The following is a 25367-nucleotide window of genomic DNA, read 5'->3' on the forward strand; positions in this document are numbered from 1 at the left end:
ACCATGGTTTGATCGCATGGCTGCCAATGTTAAATTCCCTGAAAGGAAAATCCACTTTAAGTACAGGGAAAAAGACATGTACATAGATGCTAAGGAAATGGGTAACACCATACCAATTGTACATACGCAAGCTTCCAATAAGTCAATAAATAGCTTTATTTCCGTGTACATGATTTTTGTTAAAGATTCTCAAAATGAACCTAATGCTTTATCAAAAGAAATTATAAACAACCACAAGGAATGAGACTTATCCAATTTTCTCAAGGGGTTTCAAGATGTCTTTATTGACGACATCCCTTGTGAACTACCTCCTAAATGAGGCAATGATAGCCATGCAATTGAACTTCTTCCAGGAAGTTCACCGCCTAATAAACCTCCTTATAGAGTTTCTCAAACTCAACAAGAGGAGATTATGCGGCAAGTGCATGAGTTATTTGAGAAGGGCATGGTTAGGCCTAGCTCATCTCCATTTTTCTCACCTGTGTTATTAGTGCAAAAGAAAGATGGCACATATCATATGTGTGTCGACTATAGAGCACTAAATAGGATCACTATCAAGAACAGGTTTCCCGTTCCATAGGTAGAAGACCTATTTGATAAGCTACAAGGGTCTAACTACTTCATTAGGATTGACCTAAAAAGTGGCTACCATCAAATAAGGATAGTTGATCAAGATATTGTAAAAACCGCATTTTGCACTACGTTTGGTCTTTACAAATATATTGTCATGCCTTTTGTCTTGACCAATGCACCAGCCACATTCAACCGCTTGATGGAGAAGCTATTCAGGCCTCACCAAACCTTTACTGGAGTGTTCTTTGATGATATTATTATCTACTCTAATTCGCTAGACGAACACAAGCAACACCTCCAGGTAATATTTCAAGTCTTAAGAGAGAATAAACTTTATGTTAATCAAAAGAAAAGTGATTTTTTCTTACAAGAGATTCAGTTTAAGTCACATTATCTCTCAAAATGGCATCCAAATGGATCCATCAAAGTTAGAGGTAATAAAAGGATGGCCTAAACAAGGAATCGTCCTGAACTAAGAAGCTTTATAGGTATGTGTGCATACTATAGACGCTTCATAGAAAAGTTCTCACAAATTGTGGGACCATTACATGACCTAACAAAGAAAAACAATAGGTTTACATGGTCTACCAAGGAGAAAAATGCTTTCGAAAAGCTTATCTCTCAACCTGTGCTTACACTGTCGGATCTCTCAAAGCCATTTGAGGTCCACTGTGACGCTTGTGGTGATTGCCTTGGAGCTGTTTTGCTCCAAGAAGGGCACGCCATAGCCTATGAAATTCGAAGGCTCGACCCTGCTGAGCAAGCTCTAGGCATATATGAAAAGGAATTCCTTGCAGTTCTACATGCCTTAGACTCATGGAAGCACCATTTATTGGGGACTCCTTTCATTCTGTGGACGGATCACCAAAGTCTTAAGTACTTCATGACGCAGACCAAGCTCTCCAACAAACAAATGAGGTGGGAAAATTTCCTTTCGCAATTTCATTTTCATATTGCTGACATTAATGGCAAGCATAATCAAGTAGCCGATGCACTCTCAAGATGGCCGAGAGTGAATGCGGTTTCCATAGCAACTCACAATGATCTATCTTCTATGATAAATGAGTATGCTATTGATCCCAATTTTAGGGATGTAAGTTTCAGCCCTTGCACTAGGGAAGAAAGGGGAACCATTTAATTTACAAGATGGTTATCTTCTCTATGGAAATAGACTATGCGTTATAGCTCACTACGTGAGAAAGTAATGTATGAACCTCATGCTCCTCCTTATGCGGGGCATAGAGGGATTCAGTCTACCCTAAAAGGGATTGAAACATATTTCTATTGGCCTACCAGGAAAGCAAACATACAAGAGTATGTTTGTAAATGTGTGGTATGCCAAAAGACAAAGTTTGATAGAGGGAAGCAACCTGGATTGCTTCAACCTTTTCCAATCCCTAATTCACCATGGAAGAGCATATCCATGGATTTTATCTTTGGATTGCCTAAGTCTATCCATGGGAATACGGGAATATGGACAATAGTAGAAAGGTTCAGTAAATAAGCTCATTTTATACCTGTCAAAAAGACTATCAAATCCCATCAAATGGCAACCCTCTTCATTTCACAAATCTTCAAGTACCATGGCTTGCCAATGTCCATAATGTCAGATAGAGATCCTAGAATGACCAGTAATTTTTGGAAGGGTCTCTTTAAAAATTTAGGGACAAGGCTAAACTTCTCTTTGGCCTATCGCCCACAAACGGATGGCCAAAGTGAAATAGCTAACCTAACAATTCTTGATCTACTGAAAGCCTATGTAACGGAAGTAGACCAAAGGTCCCAATGGGAGAAGTACTTACCCTTAGTGGAGTATGCATACAATAACACTGTACATACTTCCATGGGAAAAGCACCTTTTGAGGTAATTGAGGGAAGATAAAAAAGTTCCCTGCTACTCAAAATACATGGGAAGATCTTCATTGCAGATGAGTATAGCCGAGACCTACAAGAATCTTTCCAAAAGATTAAGGATGCTATCTCTATCTCACAGAAAAGGCAAAAGGCTACTGTTGATAAGCACAGAAGAGCCCAGCCTTTAAAGAAAATGATTGGGTCTTACTTAAATTTCCTAAGGCTCGATTAAGGCACACGACGGGCAAGAATCTAACCGGACACCAAAAGTACTATGGTAAGTTAGCAAAAAGGTACTATGGTCCCTTCGAAATTCTTAGACCAATTAATGAGATGGCCTACCAACTCAAGTTGCCTAACCGTTGGCTCATACAAAATGCTTTTCATGTGAGCCTACTAAAGCCTTACAAAGGAGAGCCACCTCAAGAACCAACTATTGAAGACCCACCGAAGATCGAGGACCAAGACGAGGTGCTGCAGCCCAAGTCCATTCTCCGACATGATGACAAGGTATTAAAAGGTGGTAAGATTATCCGACGATATCTTATTAAGTTTAAGAATTATCCTTTTGAAGATGCTAGATGGATGCAAGGCATACAATTAAAGGTTAACCTAAACCTTGTCAATGCTTACAATGCTTCCCTAGAGTAAGCAAATGTACAAATGTTTAAAATGAACGAAGCTTTTGTCTTGTAAGACTCTATTTTTCTTTATTGTGCACAAATGTGAAGTAGTATGCGTGCTTAGAATCAAGTTTGCAGAGACGACGTCTCCCAAACACCAAGTAGAGCTTGTCACTCTACTATGGAAGATTGATAGGACTAATGTGCAGACATGCTTGCGGTAGCTTATGCTCTCAAGCACCAAATGGACTATTCATCCATTCTGGAATGGTGTCGTAGGGTAAGATAGGGATCCTCTACCCGCTAGGAAAAGGACTAATGACTATGATATCAAGAGAGAGGTAATGTCATAATAACTAATATCTAATTCTCCTAAATGATTTCCTCATGTTAAAATGATCATTTAATATGGGAAGTGCCAAGGGAGAAAAAAGCTAGAATATTGGTTAAGCTGGTAGACCGGCCACAATAGGGATCCAAAGGGGCGCCATCTGCAAGAGAGCAATGTGCAACAATGGGCTTTACAGACCCTAAGGTTCATCCCATTAAGACTTCCAAAATGCTAAGGTACCAAAATTCAAAGGTTGTGTCCAAAGGTCAAACAATAGGGAAATTGGATGCTTTGTGTGTGTACCAAAAAGTCTACAAAACTCCTACAAAGGAGGGGGAGAGCCTTGCAAGTAGGGGATGAGAGAGAAATACACACACACACACTCACAAGCTTCCTTTACACAAAGGGAATGAGGAACACATGTCAGCTCCCTAGTCCAGATGCCCACAAGGTCCACTCAAATCCTATTGGTTGAACATGGAGGTGGACCAATGAGAATTAAGCTAGAGTAAATCTAATTTATTTTTTTAAAATCACTTAAAAAAGAACCAATAAGAATTAAGCGACTATTGGACAGTCTCCCAAGGGGTCCAATGAGCATTCAACAGCCCAATGGCTTGCCTGATTCCTATTGGCCAGGAGACAAAGGGATCCAATGAGAGTTTAGTTACATTAATTAATTACCTAAAGCTCTCACAAAGGGAAAAGGGGGACCCATGTCAGAAGGCTATGACTTATGCTACTTAATGTTAGAAAATCTGACGTAGCTAAATAGAAATTTGAGTAGATTACTTAATGGAGAGAGATAGATTTCACACACAAGAGATTATAGAGTAGAGAGAGAGAGAGAGTACACACGATATACGTGGTTCACCCAATGTGGGCTACGTCCACGGGAAAGTAGCCACTCAATGGCTTTAGTACTTCAAAACAAGAAGTAGTTTACAAAGGGATTATACCCTTAATAGAGCTCCCGCCTTGCTTCACTCTCACCACCTCATACTCACCTTGTTGCATCAAGTTCACACTATGAAATGTGTGTAGAAATGGACTCCTTTTATAGGCCAAAAGGGCTACCCTCTCTCATGAGAGGCAGCCATGTGTAGCCGCCCTTGTGTAGATAAGTCCAAATCGGACCCTCCAATCTGTCCATGTGTGGCCGCCCTTGAGAAGACAAGTCCGCTTTTGAATTCGGCCACCGGTCATTGACTTCCGACCACCGGCCACCAGCCATTGACTATCGGCCACCGGCCAACCGACTGGTCATTTTCCGACCACTTTCTGACCGCCGTCCGGCCATAATATTCCGGTGAAGCCAATCTCGAGCTTTGGCTGTGAAAATTTTGGTTTCCGACGAGTGATTTTTATTCCTGGCAAGTGATTTTCCTTCACACACGATGGCTTCTCCTCATAATGGGGGCCTTATAAATGTGCATTTTTACCACAAAAATTTACAAAGGGTAAATCAAGCTCCATACATAACAATCTCCCACTTGGAGACTGATCTCCAAACCAAACCTGTGATAGCTTTCCATCCTGGCTTCTTATCCTTGAATGCCGATTGAGGATGAGCAAAAGCTCAACTTCTCCTTGTTGACCACCTTTGTAAACATGTCTGCAGGATTTTCACTTGTATGCACCTTTCCTAGCTTTAGCTGCCCCTCTTCCAAAAGAGTGCATATGAAGTGATATCTCACCTCAATGTGCTTTGTCCTTGAATGAAAGTCCGAGTTCTTCACAAGATGGATAGTGCTTTGGCTATCACTAAACAAGACACAATTGTCTTGTTTGAATCCAAGCTCTTCTAAGAATCTGTGAAGCCAAAGAATTTCTTTGATTGCCTCTGTCATTGCTACGTATTCTACTTCCGTGGTAGAAAGTGAGACCACTTTTTGCAGCTGTGAAGCCCAGCTTACTGTTGTGTCTCCAACCAGTAGTGCTCCTTTGAGTATCTTTGTCACCTGCCATATCTGCATGAGTATACCCTTCTAGAAAAATATCAGTTCCTCCAAAATACAAAGCATTTGTTGTTGTTACTTTTAGATACCTAAGTATCCACTTCACAGCTTGCCAGTGTTCTTTACCTGGGTTGTCCATGAACCTACTCACAACTCCCACTGCATGTGCAATATCTGGCCTTGTCCAGACCATAGCATACATTAGAGAGCCTACCGCTACAGCATATGGAACTTTAGACATATAGGCTATCGCCTCTTGTGTCTTTGGACATATATCCTTCATTAGTTTAAAGTGACCATCCAAAGGTGTAGAAACTGGTTTTACATTTTGCATTGCAAATATTTCTAGTACCTTCTTGATGTAATCATCTTGAGATATCTTTATTGTCTTCTTCGTCCTATCCCTTGATATTTTCATATCAAGTATCCTCTTTTCAGCACATAAATCTTTCATTGAAAAAGATTTAGACAGATCCTCATTTAGGTCTTTGATGTCCTGCATGTTAGCACTTGCAATCAACATGTCCTCAACATACAACATTAGGATGATGAACTTCCCATCTCCCAAATTTTTTGTGTAGACACAATGATCTGAGTTGCATCTTCTGAATCCATGATCTAACATCCATCGATCGAACTTCAAGTACCATTGTCTTGATGCTTGCTTTAATCCTTATAAGCTTTTCTTTAATATGCAAACCATTTTCTCCTTACCTTTTACTTCATACCCTTTGGTTGAAGCATGTAAATCTCCTCCTCTAAGTTACCGTGAGGGAATGTCGTATTCACATCCATTTGCTCAAGATTTAAATCATGAACAACCACAAGGATTAAGACAAGCCTAATTGAGTTCATTTTTGCAAGAGGAGAAAATATTTTATTGAAGTCAATACCTTTCTTTTGAGAAACCCCTTTTACCACAAGCCTAGACTTGTACCTTTTCTTCCCACCTTCTTCTTCCTTCAGCTTGTACACCCATTTTTTTTGAAGTGTCCACTTACCTTTAGCCAACTCAACCAACTCCCATGTTTGGTTGCGATGTAGTGAGTCCATCTCCACTTGCATGCTTTTCATCCATTCTTCTTTGGATTCGTGTTGCACAGTCCCGACCATCGTAATTTTAGCTTCCTGAGCATCTTCCCAAGGTGAGAATTAAATACAAGGACCAACTGCCCCCATAAAAATTCCCGTGCTTGAGGGCGATCCAGCCATTTCTTCCGCCTAGACTGCAAATCTTGCAACACCGCAAAACTGCGCAACCGCTCTTCATCTAATTCTTGCAAAACATCCAAACAATAAACAATGGAATCTTTTGGAAGAAGCTTATCCGCAATCAGCATCCGCAAACTCGGAACCACATGCTCCATTGGGGTAATTGCCTCCTTACCAAATGCCAACTTGAAAGGAGTCAATCCTGTTGCCACTTTATATGCTGTCTGATAAGCCCATAATGCGGAAGGAAGTTTCACATCGCAATCCATTCTATGCATATTCACTAACTTTGTCAGAATACAAAGCAATTGCTTATTAATTGATTCCGCCTAGCAGGGATTTAAAATTCACGTAATCACTCAAAATGACATTAGAGTGAACATCAAGTTGGCAAGGTGAATCTTTTGTGATCACATAAAATTTTTGAGTGATCACGTAAATATTAATTCCTTGCCGCCTGCCCATTTGCCTGCGGGTAATAAGGAGAAGATTTCCTATGCAATACAAAGAAACATCGTAGCATTCTCTCCATCACCTTATTCAAGAAATGGCTATCGTGATCACTAACCAGCTCAATAGGACAACCATACCTGGAAAAAACATCCTTATATAAGCACCCAGCAACAGAAACCGCAATATTATCTTTCAAAGTCCATGCTTCCACCCATTTAGCCACATGAACTGTGGCCGTAAAAATATAGTTATTATCAATGTGAGTTGCTACTGGTTTAAAAGGTCCAATAAAATCCAATCCCCATTTTTGGAAAGGCTCCAAAGGCAATACTGGCTAAAAAGACATTCTGGAATTTTAGTAGGTTGTCCCAACCGCTGACACACATCACACTGTTGTACAAAGCTTCTTGCATCTTGAAACAATGTAGGCCACCATAATCCTGATTGTAGAACTTTATTGGCCGTGATCAATGTTGCAAAGTGGCCCCTTGCAATGCCGGTATGGAATTCCTCCAGAACAGATCCTTGTTCTTGTGGTAGAACACATCTGAGAAAGACCTCCGTAGCCATGCAATAAACAACTTCCCCATGGCAATCTCAAAATTCCTTCTTCTAATAGCCATCCGTTTCCTTTAATGCCTAGACAAGAATGAAGGCATTTCTCCATTGTCGAGAAAATCAAACATCTCCTCATACCAAGTCCATGGAATGCTGGGAATCATCGTAGGTTGTTGCGTAACTGTACGATCATCCACAATAGCTCCTGTTAAAAAGAGAGACGCATCCGAAAATTCATCAGCCACCCCGATCGGTGGCTCACCTGAATCTAGTCTAGAAAGGTAATCGGCAACCGCATGCTGGGCTCCTGGACGATGTGTCACCTCAAAATGAAATTCCTGTAACAAGAGCACCCATCGAGCCAATCTTCCTATCGAATTCTGTTGGTGCACCGGGTATAGAAGAGCCAAATGATCCACATGAAAGAAAAACCACCGGCCCAATAGATAATGACGAAACTTTTTCACTGAATAAATCCTCCCTAAACCACCTTTGAATTTGTTCTTGCATCAACACACTGCCAATGGCACGGTCAGAAGCATCCACAAATACATGAAAATCCTAACCCCAATTCGGAGGGATCATAATCGGAGCTTTGGATAACTGAATTTTTAATCTCCAAAAAGCTAGATCACATTCATGTGTCCATTCAAAAACCTTGGCATGTGCTGCCTGATTAATAGGAATCGCCCAAATGCGTGACAAACCTCAAATGCCTCCCATGCTAACGAGCTTGGCCCAAAAATACGTGACACTGTTTGGAATTCAGCAGCGGAGGTGCTTCCATAATTGCAGCTATTTTAGCCGGATCCACGGAAATGCCATCCTCAGAGATTATAAGACCCAATAACCTCCCACTTTGAACTGCAAATGCACATTTTAGAGGATTTAAACTGAATTTCACCTCTCGACATTTCATAAAACATAACCGAAATTCCTTCAAATGCTCTAATTTCGCTCCAAAAACACTGATATCATTAAAAAAAACTCGCATAAAATCCGTCAAATAGGGACCAAAAATTTGAAACATATCCCTTTGAAAAGTTGAGGACGCATTCCTTAATCCGAACCACAATACTGTGCATGCAAAAACGCTCCATGCTGTAATAAAAGCTGTTTTAGGTTGATCACGCGCTGCCAATTGAATTTGGTTATATCCACTGAACCCATCCAAAAAAGTATACATCTTGTGTCCTACCACATCATCCAAAATAGAATCCAGAAATGGAAGAGGAAAAGGATCCTAAACAGTAGCTGCATTTAGCTTTCAATAATCCATGAAAATGTGAATTTGCTTGTTTTTCTTTGGTACCACCACAATGGGAGAAATCCACTCGGGATTATCAATAGGGATAATAAAACCCACCTGCAAGAGACGATCAATTTCCACCTTAACCTGCTTTGCTACATTTGGATTCATCTTGTATAAATGCTGCTTCACTGGCACCGCATCTGGTTTTAGATTAATCGTATGCTGATAAAACTTTGGATCCAATCCTTTCATATCCGCATACTCCCATGCGAAAACATCCTTAAATTCTGTCAACAAATTAATCAATTCTCCTCGAAAACTTGCTCAAGATGTTTATTAATATAAATAGGCTGAGACTCTGCTTGCTCCCCTAGAAAGACCTTCTCCAATTCATCTTCCTTGAACTTTTCCTATCTGTGCTTCAAACACACATTCTTGCTTAATAATTTTCTCCAATGATTCAGGATTAGGAAAAACCTTTTGTTGCTCCTCTGTCTCTGACAAAATTCCTAAAACCCCTAAAGATTTCCCCTCCAAAATCATGGAAATGTCTGCAAGATATAAAGAAACTAAATCCGGGTTAGCCTTCAGGAATTGCTCCTCTTCATCTTCTTCTAATCCTTCCACCATATTTACTGTCTCGTCTATCACAGGCCATGCTGCCTGAACTAGTTGCCTGCATGTTCCCACATCACCCAAACTTTCCTGTGATCCTTTTTAACTGTAAGCATATTTGCCTCCCAATTATGCTTTACCCTGGCGAATCAAGAATCTCTTTCCAAACTGAATCCCAATTATCTAATTCCATAATATCAGCCTTGTTTTTGACGTTCCCTCCTTTTGTTTCTAGACCAGAGGTCGATGGTCCTAATGATTGCAATGGTGGTACTGACTGTGGCATCCACGTCACAGTCTTTTTTCGTACATCTTCTTGAGTCGCCTAGTCAGGAAGCTTTACATCGGCTATTGGAATCACATTTTTTCCAGAATGCATAATTAGTGAACCACCGGGTCTGACTCCTCCAGCCCATCAATCTGAACCATAGCCACACTCGACTGCTTTCCAACAGCACATTCCTGTTTCTTTCGATCATATTCCATAGCCTCTGAACACTCAGATCGCAAGTGCCCATTTCCCAAACAGAAAAGGCAGGTCTTGGGTCGATTAGGATCTCGACCACCTCGTCCACGATCGCGACCCCCTCCTTGACCCCGTCCACCTGCTTGTCCTTGAAAGGGTGCCTCTAATGGATGAGCATGAGCCTTCGCCACCACAGGCTCTTGTCCCTACCTTGACTGTGGTGGGTGCCATGTAGAAGAATCCCGACTCCTACGACCCCGACCATTGAAATAACATTCCACTATTATGAGTGTTGGCCGTGCAAATTGCACACCATTTTTGATTCATTGCACATTCTTGAGCTGCATGTCCCGGATTTTGGCACTAAGTACACCACAGTTCCTTGAGAATTTTAACCACCACAGAAGATTCCGATGATCTGGATGGAACACCTTTCCTTTGACACTGGGATTTTCTCCGAGGTGCCTCCTCCGATTCTTTTCCCGAATCTTTGTTGCCTGAGTTTGGGGAATCTGAGTCTGCAGTCTCCGACCCCGAACTATCATTGCCACTTTCCTAAGACTTACAATGAGATTTCTTTTGGTCTTTTTTCTTTGACTTCTTTGGGGATTCCGTATCCTCTAAAGCTTATCCTACTACAACAACCCTTACATTATCCAGTGGAGTGGTTACCTTATCCACTATTGCCATAGCAATTCTAATATCCTTATTAAGTCCGCACAAAAAATAATCATTCAACACCTCAGCTGCTGGCTGTTGTGCCTAAGGTACCCGCTGCAAAAGCATCCAGAATTTTACAGCATAATCCTCCACTAGCAACGACTTTTGACGTAGTGTCCGAAGCTTTTCCAAATGTTGAGGGACCGTCTTTTCTGTTGTGAACCGTTGCAAGAACGCTCTGGACCCTTTGACATATGTCTGAAAGTTATTATCAAGGTATTCTGACAGCCATTTGGAAGCTTTCCCTGAAAGTGTAGATTCAAACATTGATTGTTGATGAAGAGGAACCACCACTCCACGATGATTTAATCCATACAGTTTATTAAATTGTCGTAAATGTGCATCAGGGTCTTCCTTTGAAAGACCTCAAAAACGGCTATACTTAATCTGACCACCCTCCACTGGCTGTGCCATCGTCCCTTGCCCAACTGTACCCCCTCCTAGAAAAAGCTGTTGAACACTAGGGGGTGGGGACAATGGTGGTGAAACCCCAGGACTGCTTACCGGAGATGGTGGCGGAGCAACATGAGTGGGTGAGGGTGAACGCACGAGAGGAGGACATGACTGACTACGTGGAGTATGCCGCACACACCGAATACGCCTACCACGCACGAGACTTGGCGATGGAGACACATGTTCCTCAGCATGCGGTGTAGAAAAAACAAATTCATCCGAACCGCCTCTCCTCCAACGTCTCCCCACAATTGGAACCATAGGGTCAGGAGGACCCTGCGGCCTAGTGTGCATGCATGTTCACAGTAGGTCGTCCATCCCGCATCGTGGTTGCTAGATGTAATGTCTATTGCTCGCAAAGGAGAAATAAGCATTACGGGAATGAATACCCTCACACTGCCTTACATTATATGAACATCAAAACACATGAAGGCAGAATAGAAGACAAGTCACAGAAACAGAACACCGTCTTCTTCATTGATATGCAACCAACACAGAGTACAAGGGAGAAAATATATTGATGACATGAATATTAGAGATATCCCCAAAGACTAGTATTCCCCCCCATATACAACCGCTCCTCTAGTGCATATCGAGAACGGTGCAAAACCCCGTCCTGTCCCATGATATCCCCTGAAGAACTGTCCCAAAGCCGCATGACTCCTAGTCCGCAATGTCCAGACATCCGCAATACCGTAGGACCGCAATGTGCGTCTTATGCCATAACAACCAATAACCAAAGGACCCACGATACTTCAATGTGCACTCAGAAAGCACCATTCTTACATTAGGATCATTTGAGGTATACTTAGTTCTAGCTATAATAACAAAAACATTGCATGTCTGATTGTTGTAACGTTCCCATTTTTAATGATAGGTTGATAAGGAAAATTTTGAAATCCTTTATTGGGTTTTTAGTCAGACCAGAATTTCTTTTATCATCAGTGAACCCATTTCCATGCAAGCTCATGTACTCTTTTCTACTCTTTTAGGGCAATTGATTCCTCTATGGTTTTATCTATATTCTTCTTCTTTCTTTGTCCTATTCACGGGTGATCTACTCTTGCATGGCCTCTCTACAAGAAGTCCACTTATCTAAAAAATAGGATCAGTTAGAAAAAGATAGCTGGCGGCTAGTGGTGGCAAGATATGTACCAAAGAATCATGTGTGATGGGTTTGTTGAGTATTAGGGAGAACGTAGGATAGTTAGTGCACCATGGCACAAGTTTGGTCTATTAGATGTATTTTTGGGACCAAAAAGAGGCGGGGAAATTTTGGCAAAATCGGGCAAAAAATGCATCCAGAAGCCGTGCTGAGGGGGTGTGCAGGTCTCGAGGACCCCAAAGAGTGGCCTGTGCACCACGACACACAGATGGTGCATAGGCCGCTCTTCGGGGTCCTCGGGACCCGCAGACCCCCCCCGACACAGTTTTTGGATGCATTTTTTGCCAAAAATTTCCTCGAAAACATGGCCTCGCTTGGAGAATTTCCCTTTCCAATCATTCCCCGATCACCATTCAGTAAAAGGGAATATTCCGACAATCCTGATCTCGAGCCCGGGTATGAATTTTTGATTTTTGGGCGAGTATTTTTTCTCACCAATGATGGTTTTCCCTCACAATGTGGGCCTTAAAAATGTGCGTTTCTAGGATAATAGTTATAATGGCAAATCAAGCTCCATATTTAACAACTCTTGATGGCAGCCATTTTTTTCAATATTTTTTTCAATTTAGAGTTTATGAGCTTGTCCCATAGATTTTACAAACTCTGCTTTGTTAGTTTCAGATAAATCTGGAGTCAGTTTATGGCCATAAGTAAAAATTGATGCTTTGCACACCACCATGTCATTTTCTAATGCCATGGGCATCAGTTGATGTTTCTCGATTATCTAAATAAGGTACATTTCCTATAACGTCCATCTAGAAGCTTCATGTGCAGTAGTCAGAACTCAATTCTAGCACTTTGCCAAAAAAGAGATTATTATCTATAGACCCCCTCGGACCCTAAGTCAAATGGTCATATGAGCTTGTTGAAGAGTTCTATATGTCTATGCTATGTCTCTTTCAAATTTTGGTTCAATTTGGTGTATTGAGCCAGTTGCTATGTTCAATTTTGCACCCATCTATCCCAAAGAGGCCTGCTAATCTATGATTTTTCTTAGATTTTGTCAAAGTTTCAAACTCAGTATTGATTTTTGGTTTTTCGATGAGTGATTTTGGTTTTTTGTGAGAAGTTTTTCTCCTGCTTGATGGTTCTTCCTCATAACAAGAGTCTTACAATTGTGATTTTGTAGAATAAGAACTACAAGGGTAAATCACTCTCCATATTTAACATATTTCCATGTCCATCTGTAAGGGGACAAAGTGTCAAATTGTAGGAATTTTCACTGAATCATAAATGTAGGTCATATATTTTTTAAATTGGCTCTAGATTCATTTTTAGGTATGTAGTGGATTTGTAAAGCTTCTACAATGTGTAAATAACAATTGATGGAATTCACTACTCATTTAAGCTCAACCCTGAATTACAACTTAGTGCATAACTTCTATTTTTGAAAAAAGTCCTTCTTTTGGGTCCTTTGAAATAAAATATGAGTCTTATCTTTTTTCCACATATTTAAGCTATATTGTCATGTACATTTCATATTGTATGTACAAGAGCTATGGAAAATTTACCAAAATCAATCATAACCTACATGGCCTAAGCATGGGATTGTTCCAAGGAAATTTTTGTACATATGTCCTAAGGTCTACCACTAACTTGGTCCAAGGAACTTTGATACATGCATCCTAAGACTAGTGTTAATAGACCCCACCATTCTAACCTTTGGCTACTAAAGACCGATAAAGTTTTAAGAACTTCCTTAAACTACCAATTAAATAGATCCAACTATACCGCAAACTTTGTAATTTCTATAAAGGTTGATTGCACTATCAGTAGCAACTATGTGTTTCATGTCCACAATTTAGATTTAGATGTCCTTTATATAAAAAATACAAATAATGAGATTTACTTTGTTTTATGGTGCCTTATGACCATCCTTTCAACAGACACTATTGACATCCAGTTATGTACAAGAACATGTCAACTACAAGAGTTCCTGGTAGCTGACCTGCATCTCGACAAGTGCACACAATTAACCAGTAATTGAATGACAACATAAATTACTTCAAAACAATGACAAAAAACAGTGTAAGCAAATAGACACTGTAATATGGAAAAGAATACATTGTATTAATCAATTACATGAGCCCACTAGCTTGGCAAATGATTTGTCTACATAAAGTGTTTTGTAAATGTGAGATAGAGCTAGACTCTCAGTTCTCTCTCCCAAAATCATGATGAAGGGGTCCTCCCTGTTGGAATTAGGGTTGTAGAGAAACGCACACAGCTTGGAGAAGACGAAGGAAGCGCAAGGCACACAATAGAGAGTGTATTACTTAGTGTGCAATGGAAAGATAGATAGCCTTAGAGTGATGGGCATATATACAATGCACGGGGGAAAAAACCTCCTAAAGAGGGAAAAAATGCCCCGGTGGTCCTAGTGTGTTCACACAAATCACTACCACATGTATATGGTAACAAATCCCCCCGGTGTGATGTGGTGAATGAGAGCTGGCACATGAGTAAAGGGAAGTGCCATGCCGTGAGGACATGATGAGTCCACAAAGAGGAGTAAGCCCAAAGCTTTGCGAAAAGCTTCAAGCTTCTCACGAGACAATGCCTTTGTGAAAAGATCTACAAGGTTGTCATGTGTTGGCCCATAAGCCAAGCTAATCTCTCCTGCTGAGAGCCTCTCCCTAACATAGTGGTAATGCACCTCAATGTGATTTGTACGAGCATGAAAATCTGGGTTCGTCGCAACTGCCAATGTGCTCTGACTGTCAGTGTAGATAGTGTTGGCAGTGTCCTGTCCAACACCCAAATTAGCCCTAAGGCGTCTGAGCCATACACACTCAACCGTAGCTGTGAAGAATGCCCTGTACTCAACCTCACAACTCGAAGTGGCCACAGTAGGTTGATTCTTGATCAACCATGATATACATGAACTGCCAAGCATGAAACAAAAACCACTTATGGACACTCGCGTGTCAAAACAACCAGCCCAATCTGAGTCCGAAAAAGCATGGAAGTCTGGCGGCAATGATCCCCCCTTGGGATAAAACAAGCCAAGGTGTAAAGTGCCACTAAGGTAGCAGAAAATCCTCTTGACAGCCTGTCAATGCTTAGACCCTGGGCTATGCATGAATCTGATGACCTGTGAGACTACAAATTGAATATCTGGCCTCGTGTTGCATACATAAATGAGGCAGCCAATAGCAGTTTGGTAAAGAGTGACATCAGCAGAGTCGCCAGCATCATGTAGACTCAACTTCAAACCTGTTTCCATGGGAGTGGCAATAGGTTTCCAATCCTCAAGTCCAAACTTACATAGCAATGTCTCTATGTAGCTTTTCTTACACAAGGCAATACCACCATCACACTGCTTAAATTGTATACCCAAGTAATGATGCAACAGCCCCAAATATTTCATCTTGAAAGTAGCATTCAAATCAGCCTTAAATTCAGCAATATGTCGCTCATTTGGTCCAGTGATCAGCAAATCATCAACATAAAGAACCACAATGAGAAGTACATCACCCTCACGCTTTACATACAATGTCCTTTCTGTTGGACTGTTACAAAAGCCTCGTTTAACCAAATGAGTGTCAGCTTTCTCATACCAAGCACGAGGAGATTTCTTCAACCCATACAAAGACTTCTTACATTTGCACACTTTGTCCTCTTGTCCTTTTATGACAAAACCGCGAGGCTGCGTTACATAAACTTCCTCAAATATGTCACCATTCAAGAAAGCAGTAACAATGTCTGATTGATGTACATCCCAACCAAAATGAGCTGCCAATGCACATAGAAAACACATATTAGTCATACGACAAGTGGGAGCAAAAGTCTTTTCATAATCAATGCCTTTTTGCTATGCATAACCCTTTGCAACAAGTTGAGCCTCATGCGATCGATCTCACCATACGACTTGCGTTTCAACTTGTAAACCCACTTTGTACCAATGGCCTTTTTGCCAGGAGGCAAATCACATAAAGTCCATGTGTCATTCTCTATAAGTGCATCATATTCTGATTGCATGGCAGCCATCCAATTTTCTGAATTTTGTGCTTTATCAAAAGACAGAGGCTCCTCAACATCATGTAAGCTAGACACAGCCAAAGCATAACAATTTGATGCATAAGATGCATGGCGAGAGCCTGAACGAGTACGACTAGGCAAAGGAGCATCCAATTTACTGTCACACAAAGCGTGCACCAGCCATTTTGGCATACCTCTAGCCTGCTCATTTTCAGCCCTTTCCTCATCAAGTACATCATGTACATCTGCATCAGTAATAGACTGATCTGTAACATTTTCAGAAACCCCCATAGGCTGTACATTTGCCTCGTTGGAAATTACATTCGTATTTCCACCACCTAAAAAGAGGCAACAAAGTGTCATAAATGTCCTGTGAGCTTACATTACTGTCTCTAGTACATGACAGCAACGATTGAATAGAATCTTCCACAAACACGACATCCCATGAAACCAGAATACGTTTTGTTTGTGGATGATACAACCTGTAACCTTTGCTTTCAGCACTATAACCAACAAAAATACATTTGATAGCCTTATCATCCAATTTTTTGCGCTGTGTTTGTGGCACCAAAGCATATGCCAAACAACCAAAAACACGCATGTGCTCAATAGAAGGCTTTCTATCATGCCATGCTTCATATGGAGTAATAGACTGCAAAGCTTTTGTAGGACACCTGTTAAGTACATAAGTGGCACACATGATGGCCTCAAGCCAAAAAGAATGGGGCAAAGCTTGACTTTTGACCATACATCGTGCCATTTCCGTAAGTGACCTGTTTTTCCTCTCAGCAACACCATTTTGCTGAGGTGTATAAGGAACTGTACATTGGTGTTTTATCCCACGACTAGCCATGCATTGAATTCATGAAACATATACTCCCCCCCTCGATCGGAACGGAGGGTGCCCATAGTACATTTTGAGACATTTTCAACCATAGCCAGAAATGGTTTGAAGCACATAAAAATTTCAGACTTCTCTTTAAGCGAAAATACCCATGCATGCCTGGAGTAATCATCAATGAAAGTCATGAAGTACAGGGAATTGCCCAAGGACGGAGTTTGCATGGGCCCACAAACATTACTATACACAAGCTGCAACCTGCATGTGTGTTTAAGGCATAGACATTCAGAATAGACAAAGCACAGAAATCAGAATGGAACTAGAACTGGAACAGAACACAAAAACTGACAACAAACTAAATCCACCATAACTTTCGCCTTCACATTCCCCAAGAAGATACTGATAGAAAATTACATATTTCGATAAGACTAATGGGCAACACCCTTTCCCAAGAACACCTCTTGGAATCCCAAAAGTACAATAGTTCAGATTCCAACTTCCACTAAGGTAAACATCCCAAAATTCCTAGGCTTAACACCTGGCACAGCCCGATGGCTAGAGCCGCAGGTTGACCTGGACCCACAATCCCTTGATCAAACAGCCTGCTCCCCAACATCTCCTTCTGTATCTGCCTTTTCTGCTGCAACGTCCAAATTCGCCTACTTTTCCCCCTCTGCTTCCACCTGCTTTTTCTAATTCCGTTCCTCCTGCTACAATCCGATCTGGTCCCGTAACATCACTGCTCAGCCTTGCTATCCACTTACTCACTGCCCCTGCATTCACTTCAATATCCTTACTTTTTTCCTTCAACTCCTGCATCTCTGCCACTAATTTCTCATTTTCCACCTTCAATTCCTCATTCTCCCTCCTAACGCTTTCTTTTCTTGCCAGCTGAAACCAATTTTTGAATTTGTCAATCGAAACCTCCATGTGTTCCCTCCAAAGCCTTGTAGCTTTATTCCACATCTCTTGTGTATACTCCAGCACTTTTTGCTTCAAAATATCTGCATCCGAATCTGCAACCAAAATACCTGTCATTCCTTGGTTCTGCAATGTGGCTTTCTCCATATCTATCAATGGAGTCAATCTATTAATCAGAAAAATATTCTTAGTGGTCAACTCAGCCACTTTATCTCCCAGTTCTTTGAATTGGTCATCCACTGCATCTTTCAGTCCGTATGCCCACTTCGTAAAATACTTAGCTACACTCAAAACTTCAGCATTTCTCGCCAAAGCCTCTCCTGTAATCCGTCTAACTTCCTCCTGCAGTCTTTCTTTATCTGATCTCTCCTGAAACAACTGCATCTGAACTTTCTGTATTTCCCACTCCGGGATAGCACTGCATTTATGCTCCATTTTCTCAGCTTCCACCACCCTCAGAGCTCCATCTTGATTCTGCATAAACTCATTCGGTTGAGTCAAACTGTTAGCTGTCTCTTCCACAGAAAAAATTCCCTTATGCTCATAACTGTCACTGCTTCCCGCTTTTACTTTGAAACTTTCCAGAGCACTCTTCTCAACACCTCCACCCATTTCTTTATGAACAACGTTACCTTCTTGCCCTTGGACTCCGATTTGTTTGATTCTGATTCCATTGTGAAATTGTTTGGCTTTGATTACGATTCTTCCAAACCCTTCCAAGAGACTTTGAAAGGTGATTTACCTTTTTGAACTGTTGGAGACCCCAACAACAATTTCCTTCTCTTACTTCCATATGCTATTCCCTCTTCTTTATCCACATCTACCACTGGTGTCTTCAAACATGTTGCTACTGTCGGAACCTTCAAAACATACTCGAAAATTGCAGCCAAATAAGGTGCTACTCTGCCCACTACTGGCGTCCAACGTCGGTCTCTTTTTCCAGTTAACTGCATCCAATCATACAGAACTGATGCCCAATCCACTTTAATGCCTCTCTCTGCCTGAAACAAAGGAGCAAAATCCTCCTTGGACATGTAGGCAGTCTTCTGGAGGATACACACTTTTTCCAAATACCAAAAAAAATTTGAAGCTCTGTTTCCACCCGCACTCTTCACCTTGTAGTATGCCTTCGTGCCTACCAGATTTCCGAATTCCCCTTTCATTTGGGAATCGGTCAGCTTCCTCGTCTTAGCTGACATAGTTAGACAGGGAACCTTAAAGACTTTGGACACCAACTTTGGTGTCAAGCACACATCTGCTGTAATCATTCCATCACTTTTCTTTATCATATTCCACTGCTGCTCAGCGAATTCATTTTCTACCCATGTATCCCAAGGTAGACATGCAAATTCATAAAGACCTATACACTTTAACCATACCTAGGTTTCCACTTCATTAGGGTCAAACGCTGCCACCACCATCTCTACGCTGCCCTAATCACTCAGAGATTTGGCCTCATTGCTTTCCACCTCGATTGGCTCTTCCTGTTGCCGCGCTTTGAACAACTCCTCCATCGCCGTCTTCATCGACCTGGTATTCGGCATCGCTTCTGACGCATCCTCTTGCATACCCGCCATGAGCTTGCCCTTAATATTCTTTGAAAACATTCCGCCCTTCTCACCCAACTTAACACTCACTAAATTGCGACAATCACACACTTGGATGTGATCCTCAACTCCTCTCACCACCTTACTCTTATGATGATGAAAATTCTCCTCGATTCGGGCACGCCATGCAGGATTCGCCCAAAAATTATTCTTCCTTAAGTGACTCACATCAGCACTAAGCGAATTTTCTGCCTTAAAATGAGTACCCCCACTTATTAGTACCTCTGTACCCTTTTGTTCAATTCCACTCCTCCAACTTTCCACTTTCAAGACTTCAAATCCGACAATCCGATTTCCGACTTCCAGTCCACAATCCGAATTCCGAATCCCAAATCCCTTTTCAATTTTTGAACTGCCAAAACAATTTGCCAGTTCTGCCTCTGAACATTCCATTGCAACTCCCAGAACACCAAATGTCAACAATTTACTGCCAATATCCTCAGCCCTATTGACCATCCACTTGTTTCCATAAAATTTCTTCAATCTGAATCCATTCATTGGTTTCACAATCTTTGTTCCAAAGACATCTTTTAACAAAAATGTTCCTTGACCCTGTTCTGATTCAATCTGATAAGGTCCCAAATATCTCAGCTTCAACTTACCTGGATGTGGTCCCAATCTAGAATTGTATAACATCATCCAATCCCCTTTCTGAAAATTTTTGAATTTCACATGCCTAGACATCCATGCTTGTCTCCTCTTCTGCCCAATTCCACCAAATAGGCACTCTGAATTCTATCCTCTTCCAATTTAAGCATTTCATTATGTCTACAAGAAATTGATTCCTCCGGACTTAACTTATGCTGAACTGACAACCTCAAACTTGGAATTACATATTCCACTGGCACCACAACTTCAATCCCAAACACCAATTTGAAAGGTGTCATTCCAATCGCCACCTTAAAAGCTGTCCGAAAATCCCATAGTGTTGAATCCAACTTGTCATCCCAATCCAATTTGTTTTCCGACACAATCTTCTTCAAAATTCTCACCAACACTTTATTAGAGCTTTCTGCCTGCCCATTTGATTGAGGATGATATGGGGTAGATTCCTTATGCAAAATCATATGTCTGGATGTCAACTCCTGAATCACAGCATTCAAAAAATGTGTTCCCTGATCCGACACCAACTCAATAGGACATCCAAATCTTGTCATAATGTTTTTATATAGAAACCTTGCTACAATTGCTGCTTTATTATCTCTCAAAGCCACTGCTTCCACCCATTTGGTAGCATAATCTGTTGCAACAAGAAATATCTGGAACCTGTCCTCTTTGCCCTTGGTTTTATTGGGCCTAAAAAATCCATTTCCCACTTCTGAAATGGTTCTAATGGCAATACTGGATGATCCTGCATCCTATCCCCTTGTGTAGGCTGCCCCATCTTCTGACATTGAACACATTCCTTGGCAAAACTATGTGCATCCTTCAATAACAAAGGCCACCAAAGTCCAGCTTGTAAATTTTTTGACCTATAATTTCCCCTGAGAAATGTCCTCCAGCTGATCCCCAATGTGCCTCCTGTAACACTGCTTTCTGCTCTTCATCCGGAACACATCTTCGTATAATCCGTTCTGCTCCTCTTCTATATCATGCTCCAGCTATAATTAGAAATGGTCTGCTCCTCAATGCAAACTGTCCTTCCACTCGGAACAAATCCACATCAGGCAATTTATTCGATACTTCTGGTAATTCCTCCTCATGTTCCAATCTGCTGAGGTAATCCACCACTGCATGCTGAGTTCCTGGAGTATGAACAACTATGTAATCAAATTCTTGCAACATGAGCATCCACCTTGCTAATCTGGCTTCCAATTTTTGCTTCTTTACCAGAAACAATAAAGCCTGATGATCCACATGAAAAACCACTTTGCTCCTTATCAGATTATATCGGAATTTTTCCAAAGCAAAAATCATTCCCAAAGCTTCCCTTTCCGTAACTGTGTAATTCTTCTCTGGTGCTCTCAACGTTCTAGTAGCATAATAAATAGGTCTAAACCATCCCTTAATCTTCTCCTACATTAAAACAGCTCCTACTGCCATGTCGGAAGCATCAACATACACATGAAACGGAAATTCCCAATTTGGTGGTTGAAGTATAGGTGAAACTACCAACATCTTCTTGATAATCTGAAAATCCTTCTCTTGAGCTTCTCCCCAAACAAATTCCACTTCCTTCTTAGTCAAATGACTAAGTGGTGCGCTCACATCCTCCAAACACCGCAAATATCTACCATGCCATTTGATCTATCCAACAAACCGCATCACTGCCTCCAAATTTTCCGGAGCTACAGCTTTCTGAATGGCACTAATTTTGTCCCCATCAATCAGCATTCCTTCTTGAGAGATGATATATCCCAAAAATTTCCCCCACAACCTCAAAAAAGTTATGGCAGCAGATGACGGAATTAAAGCAGGGAGGTCTGCTAGAGTATGGCACTTACGAATCCAAGTTTGTGGATTTGTGGGAGCGATTGGTTGACTCACTGGAGAAAGGTGAAGGAGCTCCTAATTTCCTAAAAAGGAACTGTTTCATTGCTGGCTTGTGGTCGCCGCTTAAAGAGAAGGTGAAGGGAAGGTTCCCTGTAACGTATGAGTTGGCAGTGGAAGTAGCCCACCTTAAAGACAAGAAGCTGCACATGCAAGAAAGAGTCAACAAGTCAAAGGAATTGAGCTCAGTCCGACCAACCCCTGTGACTACAATAGCCGTTCATAGAGCCCAACCACAGGAGGCATCAGAAGAGCAACAAGACTTGCTGAGTTGCATCACTACTCAGCTCGAGAGTTTATCCATGCATCTGGTGCAGCAAGGGCATGCACCTGTCAGAAATCCAGAGGAAGGGAGAGGACAACGAAGGAAAAACCAAGAGTACCACTGCTATGATTGCGGGGAAGACGACCATGGCATGTATTACTGCCCACATCCAAGAAGGCAGAACTTTAATAGAGGAGGAAGGTAGAATCAAATTTCTCCACCCAGGGCAAGACCACCGCCACCCAGGCAACCAATCCCACTTGTTCAAATCCCACCACCAGCCGTGCAACCACAACTAGTTAGTTCAATTCCTACAGCCACCGATGCAACTACCGCCACAATCACCACTTACACTCATCCTACGCCCACCACCAATTGGTACCCGCACACCAAGTGTAATTGGTCTTTCAAAAGAGGTCAAGATGAAGACAATAGAAGAAGGATCAAGCGAGGAGTATGTTCAAAGGACTGAAGCAGTGGAACAAGAGGTTAAAGAACCAAAAGATGCTACCCCAGTGAAGGAGGTAAGTCAAGAAAATGGTGTTACAAATGTGAGTACATCTTTAATCCTGGATGAAGTAGACACCAAAGTGATCAATCGACAACATTGGGCAGTAAGGGTAAGAAGGTGTAAAGTGTTGATCAGGCCTTGTCAGAGTAAGAGGAATGCAAAGAGCATGGAACATACCAGAGAAGAGGAAAACCAGCCTACTAGAAAGGCTTTGTAGAAGATGGACAATATATCAAGCAAAGGGAAGGTCTTTGAAAACAAAATCCTGTGCACCAGCATGGACCAGGAACAATGTAACAAGCTAAAGGAATATTGCATCAAGGAAGTTTCACTAGAGGACCATAACGAAGAGGTAAGTATGATTGAAGGTTTGGGGTTGGATATTGCTCTAGAGGCTTGGCACCCGAGCAAGACTTTATTGTGTAGTGTCATAGACTTAGAGATGGGTAATGCCTTTAGTCTACTAAAAGGTGTTATAAACTTAGAGATGGGTAATGCCTCCAGTTTATGTGAGGGTGTTTAGAGTAAGTTTGATCAACATGTTGCCAAACTTTTAAGGATGTTCCAGACTCCTCCACAACGCATCATTGTGTTTACATGGGATGCATCAGACCTATGGTTATGGTTAACCGCTAGAACATATAAAGGTAAGATCAGCATGGCGATAAAAGTTAAGGAGCCATGGATAGACAAAAGGCATGGATAGACACTGTTGTTCGTAGCCAACGGAGGCATGGGCGGGCAGAGACATGCATACCAACAAAGAGGACCTCAAGGAGCACCTCAACAGCCTAAGGGACCCTGCTACAAGTGTGGTGGAGACCATTGGCTAAGAGACCATCCTCATGATGATATCATTAGAGTCACACATATTGCATCGAGTGTGGAATTACTCATTTGATTCCTGATTGCCCTAAGAACCCTAGCAAAGGAGAAAAAAATACCTTGAACATGCTGGAAGCAATGCCTTCTAGTGGAGGGTCAGAAAACGAGACAGTAATACCTATTCAAGTAGTGACACGAGCCCAAGCTCAAAGAATGATGAATGAACCCATAATTGAAGAGCCAAAAACTGATGCCCCAAGTTCAGAAATGAAAAATCAGAGGAGCACTTGGAAAGCTAGAAAGGCACGCATGAAAGCCAGGAGAGAACGAGAGCAAATGGCTCTATCCAAGGATTTAAAACACACAAAGGATAGATTAGAGCGGTTAGAGGATCTAACTAGTCTAAGCTCACACACTGCGGCAACCATAGCACCCAAGGAAATAGCAGAACCCAAAAGTTCAGGATCAGGAGGATTAGTGTTGGTAGAAAAGGTAAATGAGTAGTTAGACGCACTTTTAAAAGCATACGAAGCCAGACTCAAAAACAACCAAACCCAAGAGCAAAGATGGATGACTTATCCATATGCCGAAATAGAAAAACAGAGGTTGGAAATGTGTCGAAAGATGATTGAAACAACCCAATCCTTGATAGAAAACCCGCTTGGTAAACCTGCAAGTTGGCACGAAGTACCAGGTGCAACCCCTATCAAACCAACTTTAGAGAAACAAATAGACATGAAGGAGAGACTCATGACTGCCTCTGAGTCTCAGAGAGAACCTATCATAGTGCCCAATACAACAGATGAGACAATTGATGGTTTTTAGCCTAAACCATTGGTAGAAATGGGTAAGGATTATAACGGTCTAGATGACCTGTGGAAGCAAATCCATGATGCCAATGAAGCTAACAGGGTGAGCTACCAAATGAATAGCACGAGAAAAGAGAAAATGAGATCTTACCTCCTATTGAAGAATTTGAGGCAAGATCACAATTGAACTTTGATATGCATTCACAAGGGGGAGACCAGGGATCAATTAGTTCGGGGCACAGCCAACCAGACTCGCTAAAAACTCTACCCTCTTACCTAGGGGAGTATGAAGCTAAGTCTGAGGTGAGAGCTATCCCATCTCAAAGACTTTCTTCTAACAGAGGGATGTATTCACAAGGGTTGATTGAGTTATTGTCCACCCCTGTGGCATGCACAATCACTTTAGCCAAACTCCTGAGGTTACGGCCAAACATGTGGATCACCGTAGGTAAATGTTTAGAAAACTTTTGAGTAAAAGACCCCACCTCGAAGCTTCAAGAAGGGATCAGAGAATTGGACAAGCCTCAACTAATCACTAGGAAAGTACCCTTAAACAAGGTTAGAGAATATTGTGAGAGAGAAGATGTAAATACCACACTACTACTAGAATTCCAAGGAGTAGTTTCCAAAGCTATTCTTGATAGTGGAGCAGGAGTCACTATCGCCACCAAGGAAATCTGGAAAAAATGGGAAAGACCAGATTTGAGAGCTACCAGAATGGAATTGCAACTGGTAGATGGGTTCATGGAAAAGCCTCTAGGACTTTTAGAAAAAGTAATTGTCACCTCGTGCGGAACCGAGTATGAGCATACATTTGCAATAGTCGATTTCGACAAAAAGAACAATTACGAGATCATCTTGGGAAGACCATTCATGAGACAATT

The sequence above is a fragment of the Adiantum capillus-veneris genome, chromosome 17, assembly GCF_014529385.1.
Source record: "Adiantum capillus-veneris isolate H3 chromosome 17, ASM1452938v2, whole genome shotgun sequence".
Taxonomy (NCBI): domain Eukaryota; kingdom Viridiplantae; phylum Streptophyta; class Polypodiopsida; order Polypodiales; family Pteridaceae; genus Adiantum; species Adiantum capillus-veneris.